This window comes from Diadema setosum, chromosome 14, assembly GCF_964275005.1.
Source record: "Diadema setosum chromosome 14, eeDiaSeto1, whole genome shotgun sequence".
Taxonomy (NCBI): Eukaryota; Metazoa; Echinodermata; class Echinoidea; order Diadematoida; family Diadematidae; genus Diadema; species Diadema setosum.
Window position 1 is genome coordinate 30,365,468 of NC_092698.1, and position 13,306 is coordinate 30,378,773.

General features: G+C 41.6%; 1 protein-coding gene across 3 annotated transcripts in view; it reads left to right on the forward strand.

The window, feature by feature from the left end:
- LOC140237911 (UDP-N-acetylglucosamine transferase subunit ALG13-like) overlaps positions 1 to 13,306 on the forward strand; it is a 43,218-nt gene that overhangs the window by 17,960 nt on the left and 11,952 nt on the right. The gene's annotated exons all lie outside the window — the stretch shown is intronic.

A 13,306-nucleotide genomic window follows, 5' to 3' on the forward strand; every position in this document is an offset into this window, starting at 1 on the left:
TTAAGTTTTTCTTGCTATTGCAAGAACAATCAACAGCTTCAAAAACCCATAAACTATTCCTGGATTTTGGTATTAGCTGTTGATTATTCTTGAAATAGGAAGGAGAACTGAATTTCGAGTTTACCAAGGCCAGGGGGCCCCGAGTTCTCCCCTGTAAACGGTAGACATTACTGGTTGATCTATTACTTAGACTATTCTAGATATGTAGGCAAATTTTCCTAGAAATAGTTTGATTTTAATTTGTATCTGAATATTTTCTACATTAATGCAATTTATGATGGTGGAATATGAATTCAAATGAAATCTCTTACTTCCTCAAAATGGTCGTAAAGTGCGGCAAAAGTCATTAAAAATTGTGCGCAGAGTAATAATTGAGCGGGGCTGAGCCAGCCGCACCGCCGGCTGAGCCCGCCGGCCAGTAGCGCCGGGCGGCTGGGCCACCGGTCCGTGTTGCACTCCCAGTCCCACACTCTACAGCCTGCTTCAGGCCTGCTTCATAATCGGGGTAATTCTTCGGCATGTAAACATTGAAATACAAATTGCCATCAAAATATATGATAGAAAATCTGCCTACATACCAATAGAAAACAATTTATACACGAATCTCAAATTTTACTGAAATTAGTTACCTTTGGAACGACTTGGAAGAACGATTTGATCGTCCCCTTCTGATTTTTAACACGCTCCATCTTCAGCAGGGCTTTGTCCAGAACTTCAGTGAAGAGAACACATTGCGTAGACGCAGTGCGCCACAACTTTTGACCTTCCAACACGGCATCTGCTCGTTTCCGGTGCTCATTCACAAACACAAAAGCATTTATGAAGTTCATATATTTGTTAACGGGATTTTTGTGAACAATGCACCCTCGCTTAAGGAGGAATTCTGTTAGATTTTCCGGGTCAGTAGGTCTATTGTCCCTATTGTTCGCCATCTTTGACATTGTTTCCACGTACGTACGTACGCGCACATTTTTCTACATAATAATATAATATACCTAGATACCAAAGATCGCATGCGCGCGTATATCGACTACGCGACTTTCGGTGGCACAACTCACCAACCTTGAACATGAAGAAGGTGCGTAACTATGCATTCTTCACTCGCTGTTTCATTTCGGATCCAAAGTCGGTGATTCGTGTATTAACCGAAAGTCGTGTAGTGTGCGGGGGCCTAAGATAGCTATCTCTCGGTCATAAAGTGAAACGATGCCGCGAGAAATTGTGGGATTTTGATGGAGTGCGCGAACTATTCGGTCAGCGTGGAAAGTTTCCAGCGAGACGAGAGGCCGGGCCCGTGATCAGACGGGATGGGCGCGAGAGTATGGATCGACATTTTTTATAATTTGAAAAGCGTACGCCGGGTGCTGACCCCCTCCCCCCCAGCGTACGGTTTGTACGCTCGTGAAAATGTTGATAATTGTGAACGGCCCCTTACACTTTAACATCAATATTTTACTGTTAGGCTAGTTAGTATGTAGACTTCTAGTATAAACAATTTGCTATAAACACTCACAGTTACACTTACAATGTATTTACAGCCTTGGTCTCTGTTTATATTTGTAGTGTTTAGTTTCTGACACTGACAGTGACAGTTTCTAACTTTCTGTTCAATGTATTCTGCTACAACCAGTGCAGTGACAGTGTAGTGAAGCAAACATTTCAAAATAGGATATTCATCAAGACAAATTACTAATTAGCAAATATAGTTATTGTTAATGTTAGTGTGATTTGATTCTGGTATTGATTAGATATAGATTTTAGACATATTTACCGAAGATAATGAAATGGTATGTCGGTTGGTGCACGGCCCCCTTCTACCATGGCCACAGGTACACTGTGCAGTGCAACTGTGGCCGTTGGCCCTGCACGGGCACAGTCGCTTCCCCGTCCTGAATTTACACACGCCAGGGCAAGTACATGATACAGGGTCTCCGACCTAATCGTCCGCGTTCAGAATAGACAACTCGGCGGTAATATCCGCTACCCATGACGATGGCCCCCTTCTACCATGGGCACAGGTACACTGTGCAGTGCAACTGTGGCCGTTGGCCCTGCACGGGCACAGTCGCTTCCCCGTCCTGAATTTACACACGCCAGGGCAAGTACATGATTCAGGGTCTCCGACCCAATCGTCCGTGTTCAGAATAGACAACTCGGCGGTAATATCCGCTACCCATGACGATGTGTCATTGTCCATGATGGCCACCCTATCTATAATGTGGTCTGCACTCACTAGTCTGATCTGATCTGACGATTAATAGATTACAGTATAGTTGACGAGTGACGACGATCGACGATGCGATGAACAGAAGGCGTAGTCGTACGAAGTATAGGCAGCTAGCTAGCTCATGCGAACATCACACAGTACATACAGTATACCATACATTCAATTCACATTACACAAAACGTACTGTCCCGCGCTCAGATCAATCAAGCAAGCAATCGAGATACTATAGCGCGATACATTGCTTTAGGGATGTCTTGCGCACGCACACAATTTCGCTTCGTAGCAACTTCGGAAGCGAGTTTACGTGCTGCCGCCCGCGGCTGAAATATGTCCATGTATCCTCGCGACTGGGTGTCTTTAAACTAGTTAATCACATAATCTTATTCTTATTGATACTCTTGCATCTGTAATCAGTAGGCCTAATCCCTTCCTTCTGTCAACTTTTGCCATTTGTTAATCCTTACATTAATTTACTCTCTTGAAACAAAAACTGTATCTCATGAGCCCATCTTTATTACTAGTATATTTTGAAATTTGTTTGTTGATCATGCTCAAGAGTCCTGTTAATGGAGAGTCTTCTTACAAGCCAAGGCTTCTTGATGTTGTCCTCTTTTATACAACAGAGGTTCATGCTCACTCCTGAGTACACTACCATCTGCTAGCAGACTCACTCATGTTCATTGCATACATAGGATGCATTATTACTGTACGTTCATAATGCATTTAAGCCAATGTTTATCTACACATACCATTAGATTGCCTGCTAGTACAAGTGCTATGTCGTTTTGTCAAATCCCATGCCGTATATTCATTGAAGCCGAGGCTTCGGTTAGAATTTGTTCCTGCAAATTGTACTTAAAACAAGGATTCTGCACTCCTTGGCTCCATCGGCGTCAGCAGTTGCTGTTGTATTCGCAGAAACGCAATTCCTCACTTACGGCAGAACAAGTTCTTGAATCGTTTCATGAAAAAGAATCTGGAACATTTCCCATTCCTTGTGATGGTCTGACCCAGCTTTTGCATATTTGTGCATTCTCCGAGTAAAAGCCCATACATCTCGCCAAATCTTTGACTCAACTCTCCCAGTTCAGTGCAAAGAAAGATCTCATCATATTCATCTCAACATGGCCGTGTCCAATCTTCAGGAGTACCCATTCAAACTCATGGACAGCTGGAGAGTTCTCTGCTGATGGCACATTTTATTATGCTCACGCACTGCTCAGTGAGCTTTGTACGCTTTTCTTGTGAAGATAGCTTTTTTGCACTGTTGGCATGTGAGTGTTTTCTTAAACACCCTTTGTAAAACTTTTTTTTTTTTATACCCCCGCCAAACGAAGTTTGAAGGGGGTATATAGGAATCAGCGGACGGTCGGTCGGTCGGGCGGTCGGTCGGGCGGTCGGTCCGTTGCAAATCTTGCGTCGCGAACTACTTCCTCAGTTTTCAACCGATTCCCATAAAACTTGGCACAGATGTGTGCCTTGGGTTGTAGATGTGCAAGATGTATTTTTTGACAGTACCCAAAAGTACGTTGCCATGGTAACGGCATATTATGGGCAAAAATGGGTACAAATCTTGCGTCGCGAACTACTTCCTCAGTTTTCAACCGATTCCCATAAAACTTGGCACAGATGTGTGCCTTGGGTTGTAGATGTGCAAGACGTATTTTTTGACAGTACCCAAAAGTACGTTGCCATGGTAATGGCATATTATGGGCAAAAATGGGTACAAATCTTGCGTCGCGAACTACTTCCTCAGTTTTCAACCGATTCCCATAAAACTTGGCACAGATGTGTGCCTTGGGTTGTAGATGTGCAAGACGTATTTTTTGACAGTACCCAAAAGTACGTTGCCATGGTAACGGCATATTATGGGCAAAAATGGGTGCAAATCTTGCGTCGCGAACTCCTCCCACAGTTTTTGATCAATTTTTATGAAATTAGGTACAGATGTTCATCTGAATATGTTAATGTGCAAGACACATATTTCCGCAGTGGCAAAAAGTGCGTTGCCATGGTAACGGCATGTTATTGGTAAAATATAGGGCAAAATGCTTCATGCCAAAACTGCTTCATCAGTGTTCTTCCAATTCTCATGGAATTCATATTGAATGTTTGTCTTAGGATATAGGTCAGCATGACACATTTCTTGACAGTGACAAAAAGTATGTTGCCATGGTAACAGCTCACATATTATGAGCCAAAATGATGGAAAATTTTGTGTTGCAAACTACTTCCTCAGTTTTTGCCCAATTTCCATGAAACTTGGTACAGATGTGTGCCTTTGGTTGTAGATGTGCAAGACGCATTTTTCGACAGTACCCGAAAGTACGTTGCCATGGTAACGGCATATTAATGGCAGAAGATCAAGGAAAGATCTTGCGGATTTAACTACTTCCTCAGTTTTTTGACCAAAGCTTATCAAATGTTGTTTTGACCAAAGCTTGTGAAATGTTGTTTGGCGGGGGTATAACCAGTCGCTGTAGCGACATTTCTAGTTTTTTTTGGCGGTTCCCCACCCATACTCCACATCATCTGCCAAGCAGCATCATCTAATTCATAGCTCGAAAGAGTTAATGATCTCCAGTGAGTTAACACCACTGGGGATGTAAGGGACAACATTTCCGTGTTTGCGGGTGCCGACCAACCCTGGTTCAGTTTCACTGAATCTTTCAACAGTTTTAAAACAAATGTAAAGTCTCCTCAGTACTTTTTTTATTCAACATCAAAGAGCATGGTAGGAGTGGTCAGAAACAATATGCTAGTTCGTTATTTATTGCAGATGTGCTACACAAAGGAAGCATTTGGAGTTTTGGAACATACTTGTCTTTGTGGGTAGCATAGACCGAAGCATGTGTATGCCCAAGGTCACCTGAGCCATCTTCCTCCTCGTTCTCAATTTTGCTTCCTTTATCATTTAGATTTCTGAAGGTAATGGACTGCTTCTGTCTCCAATGCCGAGACACAGCTACGCTAACATATTGTTTGCCCTAGAGAAAGGTTTTATCATGGGTCTGTCTGTAGAACTGAGTGAAGTTGCAGTGATTCATTCCATGAAGACGGCTGAAGAAGGTGCCTCAGTCATGCAGAATACCTGAAAGAGCAAACAGAAAACAGAAGTGTTACACTTTCCTCTGTGTAGTGATACAGTATCCAAAAGACTCTTCATATCTTGGAGTTAGGAAAAACAGGAAATTAGACATTTAACTACTGGTTGCACTTACTTGGCGAATCACATGTGAGGCACAATTTGCCCACCCTATCAGTTGAATGTAAGGTGATACATCGTAAAAACAATTCTGTCATAATTCTAGAAATTAGGACATACACTCCACATAACAAATTTGAAAATACTCAGCCATCTGGTCAAGGGCAGATTTAAAGGTCCATTGTATCATCTTTACAAATTCCAGAATCTCCTCGTAGAGATAACGTCTGCAGTGTTCATCAAAACCAGGAAGTGGAATGATTCAATGATACTGTGGGCAGATCAAGGGTCGCGCTTGAGTTTCTTTTGTTTTTTGTTTTTGTTTTGTTTGTTTTTTTGTTTTTAACTTGCCAGGTGGACAAGTTAGAATCAATTTTGGCTAGTCCGCAAAATTTTTAATTACCCAACAGAAATTTTTAACTAGTCCGTCTTGTTTTTTAATTGCATGATGAAATGTTGATTTATGGAGGGCCTGAATATTTTTGAATTATTGGATTACAACCAGCTACCCAACATGAATATAACTATGGTGCCCCCCCCCCCCCCATGATGTTAACTTATAAAATCAGCAAATGTCATGGGATTTTGTATTGAGTGACAATCTACATTAATCTACTTGCTGTTATAGTGTAAAAATTCTAATACTTTTTCATCTTTTTTTTGCCGTTGTATTTATATCAATTATCACTGGTTCGTTGTCATCATCGGTTCATCATCATCATCATGTTTAGTATCTGTATTGTGACACACAGGTTCTTAAATTGTCTTGGCTTGATAAGCAATATAGGTACAACCATTAATCCTCCTCGCTGTCACTGCTGTCAACTTCAAAGCGCCGCCTCCTTGGTCCTGCGGTGTTCCACAGTTGTATTGCTGGGCATGGGTCAAACTCTTTGATGCTGGGGGAGTGCAGTCCAACCATCATCTGGTCGCACACAGCATCATTGTTGAGCCTTGTACGCTGGGCAGTTTTGAGAAGTTTTAGCTGACTAAAGCCACGTTCTGCGTCGGCTGAGCTGGCCTGTATTGTAAGTGCCAGGTCGATGAGAGAGCATATATGTGTGGAAAATCTTCTTTGAGAAGACCGATCACATAACTCCATGAGGCATTTGTCACTGTCTTGCATCTGCAAGAGAAAATAATAAAAATAATCCTTAAAAAACTTTGTATTAATGAGTAAAAATAATCAACCTGAACTGAATTTGGAAAGTCAATGTATTTACTACTAATTTTGACTGCGAATTCTTTAAAGTATGTAGGACATGCAGTGCAGGTTGCAAACTTGGGATGACAGATCAGAGCTGATGATTAATGTTTAAAAGAAAACTCATAGGGATTACAGGGCCTTTGCACATCAAATTCATCCCTTTTTACCAACTTGACCTCAATCACTTCTTCGGTGACAAAGTTCAAATCAGTGACGATGATTTGATCGGAAGTCAGCGTGGAGTACAATTTTGTGCAGACAATTTATGACTTAGACACTCGGTAGATTGGTCCTCATACCGAAACGTCCCCCCAAAGAATTCAACATGAGTTTTGACAGGGACGGCAAATCCTTGATCTCGAAAATTTTGTCTGGCTCCAACCATATCCCCTCATTTAGATGGCAGTCCTTGATGTACTGAGCCTGGTCCTCTTCGGATTTTACTCACTTTGGCCATCCAGAGGCTTCTTGTTTGATTTTTAGGAGAGTGTTGATGTGAGATGTAAATAAACCCTCTGTGTTTATATCAGGGTCATACTCGGCTTTTTTTGAAAAATGCCAAATGGATTCAATTTCGATTACTTTGTAAACCCAAGTGCTTTGGAGCAGTCACTCCTGAGTACCGTGGGTGCACTAAGTCCTTTGTCTTGTCTCTGTGCATGTGCGACAGAGTCACTGAGCAGTCTTGAGAAGTTATAGCTGACTAAAGCCACATTCTGTGTTGGCTGAGCCGGCAGGTATTACAAGTGCCAGGTTGATGCACTCTTTGCGCATGTGTGACAGAGTGAAAACATTAGTTTCCCATTGATTTTGATCGGCAATACTGGGTGTAGGAGGATTTTTTGGGTGATACCTTCTCATGGCTAACCCGTACTAGGCAGATACATCTAGAAAATGAGAAGTGATGGCCTGTGGATGGCCCAAGGGGTAAGACCCGTACTTGTTTATGTTCAGGTACAGGGACATAAAATCCACATATCTAAGTCTTTCTCCCTCCCAGCATTTGTAATACAAACAATTCGCGTTTGTCCTTCCTGTAGAAGGCTTCTCGAAGGTTTAACGTGACAACATCGTCTTGGTTGAATGTGTGAACGTTTTTTGGTGAATGGTGAACTGCAACCGCAGAGACTGTAGGGTTTTGCTAAATTTGCATGACCACATGTCGACATATTTATAGTCCATGTACGTCCTGTCTATCTTGAAGCTTCCAAGTTCTGTCTTAGCTGTTTCTCGAGTGGCATGGCATAACGTGCACAGGTATTTAGAGCCACTACCTTGCAATCCACCGTCAGATCTGTCTAGTTTTTCGTCAATCATCGAGTTGTAGATTGTGAGGCGATGCAGACGTGTGGAGTTTGCCGAGTAGATCTTCATCACTTGGCCTTGCATGAGTTTTCTTTCGAGTTCCATGTTGCGCAGTAACTCGGCGGCTGTTGACGGAGAGTTTTCGTCTCCAATGGCTTCGAGAATAGGTCGGTTGACATGCACGGCATTGGGCTTCTTCTCCTCGAACACTTTGAGTCGAGTTCCATCCTCCTTGACCACCTCTGACTGCAGTACGGCAAACGCTGCCCTAAAAGCCTTGTCAGGTAGGTATGTGTCAGATTTTTCTGGTGTATGCACATTGGCACATTCATTGCATCGACAACCCGGACCACACAATCTACCCTCTTGTTTGCATTCACATATTGTATTGATACATTTATTCTTTTTACAGGCACATCCTCTTTCCAAATAGTCCACATTGTTTCGAATTGCAGCCACATTTTCTTCAGAATCCCACTTTATTTGTATAACTGGGATGTCATTGTCTAATTTCACAATATAACTTGTGAAGCCATATCAGGGTATTGGAATTGGGGGTAGTACTCAACCTCCTTGGTTGCATGGCTCATGGGTGTCGGTCTCCTGACACGCACCTGTCTTATTACCTCTCATGGTTCTGGCACTTTGACATTTCAGAAAGACTCTGGGAAATATGGGATCTGAGCAGAATCCGCAGATCTGATTAATCAGCATCGTGTGGATCATAAACAGCAGAGGAGCCAGCCTCATCCTTTGTAGGTGTGGGCGTAGTATGTGTATCGGAATCACCATGTCTCGATGTTGATGGACCGGCTTCTGTTTCAATGGAATCTTGGATTGGAGAACTTGATTCTTGTACTGCTAGCAAGTTATCCAACATCTGAATAAAAAAACATGCAATTGGTCATTCATTCATAAAAAATCATGTATAGATGATTGAGATGCTGTAGTTTGTACACTGTCAGCAGTAAAAATGACAGGGCCACATGGCCCGAAGGGCTTGATAAATGCACGTGCCAAGGGGCAAATAAAAATCACTGCAGGGCAAGTGAATGTGAAAAACACTTGCCCTGCAGTGAGTGTTTTTTAAAATTTTCATTTCAACATATGTATAACAAATATTTTGGAAATGGAAAGATTTTGACCAACCATCAATGACACATTATTCAATATTCTTTCTTTTCATATTTTCAGAAACTACTCATTTCAATTTTCAAAGCTCTGAGATTACACATTCGGGCAAGTAATCAAGGGATCCGGATCCCAGCACTTCCCCCGACTATTGTATAACACCCAGTTCCAGGCTAGCTGGGCAAGCAGAAAAAAAAAAAATAGTTTTTGTCCAGCCCTGGAACTGTTGCATTAAACTTAAATCAAGACATGAGGCTGCAGAGCATCTCATCTACACCTGAAGTTGAATTCTCTGTTTGTTTGTTTGTTTGTTTTTGATGTTTACACAACAAATACAGAATGTAGGTCTTTGTCGATGCATAAACAGTGGCAAAATAAGCTTATCACTTAATGATAGTCTCTAAAGGGCTCTACCACTTTATCAATCATCGTAAGGAATGATTCTGAAGGCTTAGGACTACCGGGTACTTGATTTTACAGGTAAGGTACAGGTAGCTAGGTAGGCCCTCTCTCCTTGCTCACCACACACTAATTCACAACCTCCAAAACAAGTAATATTTAAATTAATTTACAATGGGCCGGATGCATAAACGCTAGCAATTGCTTGTGCTAGCCTTTTACTTGAATCCGTATGCATAAAAGCAAGCAACTGCTTGAGAGCAGAAGCTTTCGCTAGCAAGCACAAGCAATAATTTCGTGCTTAGCTGATAATATCCACCTTTGACTATCATAAAATCTTGTCAAAACTTACTTGCTGCCGATTGCATCTTTCCTGTCTCTGCTTTGTGTTACTTCTCTTCAAAGCTTGAGGCGGCCGATGAGCGAAAGTCGTGGGAACAGCGTCAGGTTTCAGAAACTTTTTCTTCAGCGTGTATTCCATCAACTTCGCCATCATGTCCTTTTGGAAGCACTCCAGCTCGCTCAGAATGATCCTCACAGACGACTCCATTCTTGCAATATTTGTACGTTTTGATGTCAAATTTGTTGATTCCAATATTGGCAAGCCATCTGGCGCACCTTTCCCACTCATTTGCAGGGTTCGGAATAGCAAAGAAACTTTTCTTATGGCCATTGCCTGGTTTGTTCGAACATCCAAACGCTTGACCAAATGCGCGGCTGATTTTGGCCCCGCATTGGGCCTTCTGCGCGTTTACACTGAAATGAAGGCCGGGCTCGGCCGTGGCCATTCACTCACTGTAAACGGGGTCCTACAATGTAGATCGATCCATGAAGCACATTGTTCCTAGGTCCTTTCTGACCATGACCCTAGTGATGATGACCTGAGTTTTCACATCAAGTTCTTGTAGTTTGCCTGCTATCGCTGGAATCAATGTCATATTTCAACATAACATGTGGATACAGCATCGGCTCTTTCTACAGTATTCATCCCGATCAAGAATGAGTTTTCATTCGTGAAGACTTTCATGCTTCAAATTTCTTAACGATCATGCACTAAACCATGAGTAGTGAGAATGAATAAGTGTGTCACAAGTTCATTCATACAGTGCACTGTATGTCTTAATGTGTATTGGATGCCGCTGGATGCTTTGATGATTTTCCTGACTACTTGATGTTCTAGATTGTATTTGGCAGTTGGATATCCAGCATCATTGTCCATGGTACGATAATATCGGACAAACAGCTGCTTCCAGTTTATCCGACATGCTTGGACAGTCTCTTCTTTCTTTCTACCGACACTGCTTCCATTTTGTCCTTCAGAATAAATTTCAGATGGCCAATGTATGTGCGGCAATCTGCCAATTCTGGCATTGTGAAGGAAAACCAGTGCCATGATTGTGACTTCTTTTAGTGATCACAGATGTGACTATGTGTTGAGGGCAACTCGCAAATAGGGCAAGGTTTCATCCTCTTCTGCAAAATCAAAAGTTAGGGATGTGCCTCACACAATGTACATAGGTGATCCTGCACAAAGCTAATTGTTACTAATGATTCATGATATGGTCGCCTGACAACAAGAAGGGCATTATCGCAATTTTGGGGGTTATTGAGTTATTGGTATCACATCGTAGAGCTTGATCTCTACTTTATGTTGTCAATTCTAAATCTTCATTTTCAGTAAAATGTCGAAAATCAAAATGACAAGGGTGCCATTCTACCAGATATTTGGAACAATGGTTGTAATTCTACCCCCCCCTTTTTTGTTGTTGTTGATTGAACTTTTTATGCCTCCGCAACGAAGTGGCCAGAGGCATTATGTTTTCGGGTCGTCCGTCCGTCCGTCCGTCCCATTTTGTTTTTGTTGATATCTCAAGAACCGTGTGGTGGTTTTACATCAAACTTGGTATGAGGGTATATCCTTGGGGGATAATACTTTGTGTGGATTTTAGGGTCACAGGGTCAAAGGTCAAAGGTCACAGGTTATTTTGTGAAAAAAAAATTGAAATTTCATGTTTTTCTCCATATCTCGCAAGGTATCTTCATGGAACTTAGTATATATGCTTGTACCGATGGCAGTGATTATCTAGAGAAGTTGGGGGTCATGGGTCAAAGGTCAGGGGGTCAAAGGTCAAGGTCAACTTCTCAAAATATCACTACTTTCCTTATATTTATGCAATGAATGAAGGATTTTTTTTTTCTAACTTGATGTATACATGTATTACCCAATATATATTCTGTGGGAGGTTTCTTGCCAAAAGGTCAAAGGTCAAGTGAAAGTGCTGAATTGCACTTTTTCCTCCATATCTCAAAAGTAACTCAAGGTACAGTATTCATCGCATAATCGGGCATCTGATAATCGGGAACCTCGCTTAAATGACATACGCTTCCCAGAAACATTTCCAATGCACGTTATTTTCACTGGATAATCGGGCGGGGACCTCTGATAAACGGGACAATTTTTCTTCAAGCGATCTTTGATTTTGTTGATATTTTACACAAAAAATCTACCAAAATACCACAATATTTCAAAGATTCCCTATCAGTTGTCGTTTACATCAAACTTACAAAGCAAGCTTCGGACTGGTGTGTTTTGACCTCCGTCCATCCAGTACACGTACATTTCAGCTCGCTGCCCGCCTTCGCTTTTCTGTACATGTGTATATATGGCGAGCTAGATCGCTACAACACATGTACAGTGCAGTGATCGCGGCAAGTAAACAATCAAGCCGTGATGATTGAATGATTGAAGGACTTTTCATTGACGTTCCCACATCAGTTCTGGGTAATCATGTCCCATGGTTGTGGATATGTATTTATACAGAACGCCCTACGTGTCCAAGAATGTTAATCCACATATTTTGTGTTCGAAGAGAGGTGACAGAAGAAGAACCCGGTTGCGATTACTCTACATCATTGCGAGAATGCAGGGACAGCTAGAGGGTCGCGCCGAGGGGTAGCGTGGTTGTGTATTCATGTACATGTACAGTACGTCAGTATGCATGTGTGTGTGTGTGTGTGTGTGTGTGTATGTGCACTACATAATGTACACTTGTACATGTCGTATGCCGTTAGTGTATGGTGAGTGCTCATCGCGAAATCGGGCACCCCGCTTAAAGGGGCCGTGTTTGCTACTCCCAACCTGTCCCGATTATGCGATGAATACTGTATCATCATGAAACTTACATATTTATGCATGTTCAACCTAACAGTGATTCTCTTTGGAACTGTGAGGTCAAAGGTCAAAGGCCAGGTTTAGATAATGCTATTTTCCCATTTGATACTGAAATTATACTTTTTCTCAATACCTTGAAAAATTACTCAATGCATAAACTTATAAAAGGGTCAAAAGTCAAGTAAAAATCATCAGTTCCCCAAATACCTGCACTCTGACATTTTAATCATTCATCCAATTGAACCTAGTTCTAGGAAAGTGAACATTCAGCACATTTGTGTCAAACCTGTCATTTTAATATTTTGCCAATTGTTTGAAACTGTCATCACACATTGTCAAGACATTGTACTATAGACCTATTAGGAGAACCATGCATTATGGCAGAGGCATATCAGTCGCCGTAGCGATATATCTAGTTCAATCTCTTGAACACTACATTGTATGTTTTATAGAATTTGCAAGTTATATTTTGCAGTTCCAGCAACTTCTGTACACGCACACACACACACACACACACACACACACACATACTGGTATTTCGTGCCAAATGGGGATATTTATCTTTAACTATGAAATTGGGGATACTGGAATATGAGGTGTTTTTATGAATAATTTACTTTGTTTTATATATGTAGCACCATTAAAATTGAAAAAAACATT